We start from the raw sequence: 7063 nt of genomic DNA on the forward strand, positions 1-7063 counted from the left end.
TTTTATCTATCTCATACTGAAAACCATCAAAAAACTTTTTAAACTTCTTAAACTTTTCAATCTTTTCAAACTTTTCAAACTTTTCAAACTTTTCTAACTTTTCTAACTTTTTCAGACTTTCTGGTCAGGCTTTCTCAAGCCAACTTAAAGTTTGTCTTTGACGAACTTTTTTATCTAGTTAGTTTTATTAATCATCCTTGGCTAACATAACTAAAGCAGTATTATCAACATTTATGTACATATGCCATGGTATGAAACTACAGTTGTTCAACGTGCCAGCATGAATCCAAAACGTGTATCTCAACGTGTCTGTATTTGGCAGCAGTACAGTCTGACTAAGCCCTATATAGCTAATCTAGAACTAGAGTAACCGCACCCATGGTGTGAATATAGAGTCTATTACTACTCATATGGCTCCAACAGAACCTGAACGTGCTTGTAATGGTCTGCTTGACAGATGCATATTTAAAGGCCTGTACAAACCAGTGGCACCACATTGAACCACGTTTGCACTCTCGAAGGCTTTCAATCTTACTCAAGCTGGACATGAGTGTTAGCATGGATACACAGATAAACTTTTCAAAATTTTAGGGGAGTTTTTTATTTTTTGTATTACTATTAAATGCATTCAATTGCTCGAAAGTCATTGACATTGTTACAAACGTTTTTATTTCAAATCAATGCTTGTGAACCTTAAATTGATGAAAAGAAGGCATTAGAGACCACAAACTTTTGAACAGCAGTGTATAAAGATGATCTGCAATCTGCAATCATTTCTGAATATCATTCTTAACATTTTTGCCTATTGTTAAGACAATGATCCCCAGTGCAGTATGAATAATTTGTTCAGTCTCTTTCTCCTTTCAGTGTTTATAAATGGCTGCTATTGTGTGGTGACTTATGGTCCAGGTAGTGGCATCCAGCTGAGTTCTAACAGTTTGTCTGTTTGACTTGATTAGTCTTACTCACACAATCACCCATAATGTGTATATTGATGAACATACACTGAAGTTCTGAGACGCTGTTTCTTTAGACTATTTATATACGATCCTTGAACAAAATCATGTTTAGAAAAGGTGCCGTTGATGAGCGTAGACCTACAGTATTTATAGTACTGTTTAGCACATTAAATCATGCTGAATTCCAACAGGTGTTGTTATTGGTTACTAAAGATTTTTTTTTTTCCTAAAACTCCACCTTCATAATTGATCTCTTGGAAAATTCTGCTATTTTGGAACTTCTAAGAAAAGAATCACAGTCATGGAAAAACACTCCTACCCCCTGCCAGGATTTATGGAATTTTTGCAAGCTGTGCATCAGACTCTCATCACAAGCAAAACAAGCCCTGCAGTGAAGCTAGCTTTAGACATAGCTATGGAGTTTAAATGAATAAACACTTTCACAGTTCGGGCTGATTTCCAAGACAACATCAAGTTAAAGGACCGCTTACTTAAATGCTACATGCACTGCTACTTTACACATGACTGCATGGAAAATAAACTTCAATCAAGCTACTGTACAAATTTAGCAGCACTGTTATTACTTATCAAAGTGTGATATTTCAATTAAACAGACACACGTGACACTTGATGTTTACTACACTAGCAACAAAGAACAAAATTGCATTATACTCTTTTCCAAATGTATTGTCAGTTAACAATGCTTTATCCCCGAATGCATCCCTGAAAATGATTACAATTTAAATTGATGACAATTTAAAGTATAAAATAGAATAATCCCTCTACAATATTCTCATTATAGCCTGTTTGTCCATAATCCATCAAGTTGTCTTCCTTTGAGAACATTAGACATTATTATAACTAAGCCCCCATGTAGAGATCCTTCCTCTCCCTTACACTCACCTGTGTGTCCTCAATGCTGTGTCCTGGCAGGTCTTTGGGCTGCAGGGGGCCAGCGCTGACTGACAGAGGCCCTGCCGTGAGAGGCGGAGAGCTCCTCATGAGCCTCAGCATTCAGGCCCGCCTTGAGGCCTCCGGTCCCACTGCAGGAGGGCCCCGCTCCGCTCCCAGACCTCATCCACAGACCTGTGGGGCAGGTGAGTCTGAACCACACTAAGACCTAGCCTTTCATTTAACCTGTCCCACATCTATGTATTGTCACTCAGGAAGGACCAATAATGACCACAGCCATTATTAGCTCTATCTGTCTGTTGAACAGATAGATGGACACACAGACACATACACAAACACTTCTTTTGCGCTATTTATAAGGGCTTCTCATAGACTTCCACTGTTTATGTCACGTTACTGTAATTTTTATTGCCCTAAACATAACCCTGCAAATTAAATTTTATATTTCAAGAAACTGCACAAATCTTTTTTTATTTTATTTCACATCTTATGCAGATGGTGGGGTCATAGTTCACCAAAAGTAAATGTTGGACTGATTTTACAGTCTTATGGCATTAAAATGGGAAATGCATCACCAGATATTAGGATAGCCCATACTACAGACACAGCTTTTGGTTTTATCCATATGTCTAGACCAGTTATTACATCTTTTAGGAAACTGTATTCACTCTATAATTAAGCAAATCATCTTAATTTGTTCTTGTGAAATGGGTGGATTCAAATGTTATATAATGGGTTAGTGAATGTCATTTTGAAAAGCACCCTTGAAAGATGGAATCAATGTGTATTGGTTGGAATTTACATTATTATTTTTATCTCACGGTTAGTTTCTCTGGTAGTAATTATAGGGGATTATGCTTAACCTGATGGGTGTTTCTTGAGCTCCATCTCATGTTACAGTGGAAACTGGAGATCCATGTCAGATCTGGTTGTTGACAAATTTGTTTTATTAATTTTTAATGCCGAAAATTCCAGTTACTCCTTAAGGTTCTTATGTGGATGTTTTAGTTGATTCAGTAGTTAAATGATTGAATTTCTCATCAACGGCGATTGTCCACATTCCTTCTGAACACTTCCTGCTGGACACAGGACCAGGTGGAGCATTTGTCTCCTCTAGAATCTTCTCAGACAGTGTTAGACGTGGGCTGGGTCCTCTCTGCTCCACAGGGGATTGTGGTCTGGGCTAGCCCGAACACTATACTCAACTCTGAAGGTATATGAGAGCCACACCAAAAATTTACAGAGGCAGCCTGTTATTTACTTCATTCCTTGAGAACTTCACTTCCCGCAGGAGAGCAGCGTGAAATACGATTTTTTCTGCAGGGTGTTAAAGTTGATGTTTATAGACACTGTTACGCTCTCCAAAATGCGTTTCATTTTAGGTGCAGGGTGTGTCATGCTCTGGAAATCAACCCCCAATTGTTTGTCCTTCAAGTTTATTGAAACACCACTTACCGAAAAAGATTTCATTATTTACTCACCACCATGTCCAAAATTGCATGATTTTCTATATTCTGTGAAACATGAAGACATCTTTAATATGATATATTTTAGTTCCAAAATGTATATTTATTTCTTGTCTATTCAATGAAGTCAGCTGAGTCCAGTGTTGGTTTGCATTCCACTGATTTCCATTGTAGCGGGAATAAAATAGCAGAAACATATTTATTTAAAAAATATATTTATTTTTGTTCCACAAAATAAAATAAAAATGTCATTTTTGTGGAGAGCTATTCCTTTCATTCTGATTTAATATTTTGTATTATGAAACGTTTTCTGTGTTTTTTTTTGTTTTTTTTTTGTCATGTGAACGTCATCTCATGACTAGCCTGGTGTTGTCAGTTAAAAATAATCACAATGTCTGTTTATGTCATCACAGTGTGTCTGTTTGTGCGTGTGAGGTGGAGAGGTGACCTGCACCAGGTGCAGGTCTGTGGATGCACTAGGTTGTGCTCCAGATGGAAAAGTGTTCTGACCTTTTCCATGATTTCACAGAAAAACTATCAGGGTCTTCCTGTTTCCATGTGCCCTGACTGAAGCTGGCTCGGAAAGATATCTCAATACAACACACAAAGTTCCACAACCTTCTCTCATACCCCTGACACCCCTGAAATCTCACAAATAGATGATTCCAAATAATTTGGTCTGTTGATTCACCATCAGCGTCAGGCATTTGCTCTTCACATGCATTGATTCTTATTCCTTAAATCAAATTGAATTTTGTGAAAATGTCTTAAAATACTATTGTGCTCAGGTTGTCTGGTAATTTTTTAATTTTATCCACATTTTAGTGTTTTTTTCTTTTCTTAACATGCATTTCATTTCATTCATTTATTATAAAATTTCCTGTTTATTTGATTAGAAAACACAGTTTATTTTCTGATGTAATGAGGCCACACTTTATCTGTAAATCCAGCAGTTTAATGTAAGCTATGCATTTCTGTTTTAGAACTTTGAATCAGATAGACGGCGATGACTTGCATGAATCAGAGAGTGACTCTTAAGATAGATCATGGACCTCTGGAATGTTCTCAATCCCTTCAAAGTCCAACAGATCTCACCACTTCCGTTCTAAATGTCTATTAGGAACAATTTGTTTGATCTCGGAGGTCCCTGGAGATCACAGCTTGGGAGGCGATGACATTGGCACAAGGAAACAAAATGGGGAGAGCGAAAGAAAGACAGAGAAAGAGTTTGAAGAGGCTTTAGTTACAGTGAACACTGTATATGACAAACATGGAGATGGGGGATGGGTGATTCCTTCTGTATTTTCAGAGAAATGTCACTCTGGGAAAGACACAGGTGAGAGAGGAGAACTGGAGGAAGGGAGGCATGATCATGAGAAGGTGATACTGCCCTCTGGCAATGAGACAAATTACCACCTTTTCATTTTGGTCTCTTGTTTTGAAGGTGGTCAAAGCTTTTGCTTATCAGTGTTTCCCTTAGGCCTCAGCAGCAGGTGTAGTTCTCTAAGGGATTGTATAACGGTTCCAGCATTTACAAGATTTAAAAGTGTTATAATACCACATAAACAAATGATATCCAGTTCATTTTAACATCCAATATAACTCAAATTATGGCCTCTAGACTGTGTATTTGACCATTGTCCCTAGCTGTGCTTGTGTATTTATTGGTTTCTTTGTTTGTTTAGTGGTTTCGCATGATAAAACGACTAAATAGTTTGGTGAGAATAAATAAATACCTACATAAATAAATCTTTAGTTCCCCCACCAATTCCAAATATTTTTACACCATTTATTAACTTTACACTTCAAACCTGAATATTCTGATATCCCTTACAGACAAAGTTTTGATAGTTTAAATTTGGTGTGTGAAAAACAAGATTTCAGTAAACAACATTACAATATATATTTAAGAAGTAAAAGACAAACAAAAAAATGTGTGGTTTGTAATCTCTCACTCAATGCCTACTACTTTTGTCCATAACTTCATCATATACAGTAGTTTTCTAGAGCCACTGATTTACTCCTGGAGAATTATTAGTCACGTTATGACCATTGTGTTTGTCCTGACAGAGGCCAAATAAAGTGAGTGAGAAATTCAAAGAAGATTCTGGGACCGACCTGAGACTGTTGACAGGGAGGGTGGGGTGTCACCATGCAATAGTGCTTGGATTTTCTCACAGTGAGATGAATCATCCTCGCCTGGTTATCCTGCTTCATGCCCCGGAGGCATTCTTAATCGCCCGTACCCCTCCTCCTCGCTCTCAGCCAGGCCGCCACAGATCCATTTACCCCTTCAACAGCAGTTATAAAACAGGCCTCTGAAAGGAGAGGACTTGCGTTACAGTTTTGTGTGCATGCTTTTGCTCTTTTTAATTACATTTTGTAAGATGCACTATATGGTTTCAGGCACCTGGGAGACCTTCATATAGAAAAATAATATGGCAGTGATTACCTCGGGCACTGGCAAGGGATGCAGTACATTAGGACAAACAGTCTGTAGTGCACCAGGTTCTCTAGGGATGGAGAAGAGGCTTCTAGCAGCCCTTTGCGTCCTGCCATTGGATACTGACTGCCTACAGCAAGGTTAAAGCAGCCGAATAAGAGGGAGCAAAGTGTAACTTTAGATTGTGGATGTAATATCAATCCAAATGTTACAGTGTATTTCATCACATATGCAGAGGGACACCTTTTCAGTTATGCTAATGCGCTTCTCTGATTGCCTTTGCACGCAATGCAGATGCTTTTTAAACCAAACTGTGGAGTTTTAACAAGGAAGTGTTTAGCGAGTCTGTTGCTTCACCTGTTAAGAATTCTGTCCTTGTGAAATTTGATTAATCAAAGAAGCTGTTATTTAAAATATTTGAAAATGTAACTTACTCCAGTGATGGCAAAGCTGAATTTTCACCAGCCTTTACTCCAGTCCTCGGTGTCACATGATCTTTCAGAAATCATTCTAATATTTTTGTTGTTATTATCAGTGTTGAAAACAGTTGTGCTACTTGAATATTTTGTGAACGTGAATATCATTTTTTTATATGCAAATATTTCTTAAAATATGTGAATATTATTGTGGATATAGAGATTTATTTTTGCCAGTTTCTTTGATTAATATAATTTCACAAGAACAGAATTTGTTTGAAAATATAAAAGTTTTTTAACATTATGCATGTCTTTGTTGTATTTCTGTTCAATTTAATGCGTAATTGATTAATAAAATTGTTAATTTCTCTCAAAAATAATATATTTTTTTCATGACCCTCAAACCTTTGAACTGTGTATATAATATTTATTATATTTAATGAAATAAAATAATTAAAAGCTTTAATTTATCGAGGCTCAAATTCTGTGGCCATTTAAAATAAATTCATTTAAGCAGTATGTTAGGCTAATACATCCAAAGACTATAGAATAACCAATACGTGTTTTGAATGGGTAAAATACAACACTGCATATGGAGATTTTATTGGTGATTTCAAATATGAAAAAGTATGGCAAACAGTTTTGGAGAATTTGATGTTTCCCCTTTCAAAGAGATAAAAGCTGCATTTGCATGCCCGAGAGGCATTTCAAAGATTGCCACTGAATGAAATGACTTGTGTTTATAAAATGATAATAATAAAATGCATTAGAACTGTGTGCAACGTGACTTGATGACATGGCTTTTTGAGAAAATGTGTCTGAACACTTGAAAGCTGATGATAAGATCACAGACTCATTGATACAGAA

This window comes from Carassius auratus, chromosome 2 (assembly GCF_003368295.1).
Source record: "Carassius auratus strain Wakin chromosome 2, ASM336829v1, whole genome shotgun sequence".
Classification (NCBI taxonomy): domain Eukaryota; kingdom Metazoa; phylum Chordata; class Actinopteri; order Cypriniformes; family Cyprinidae; genus Carassius; species Carassius auratus.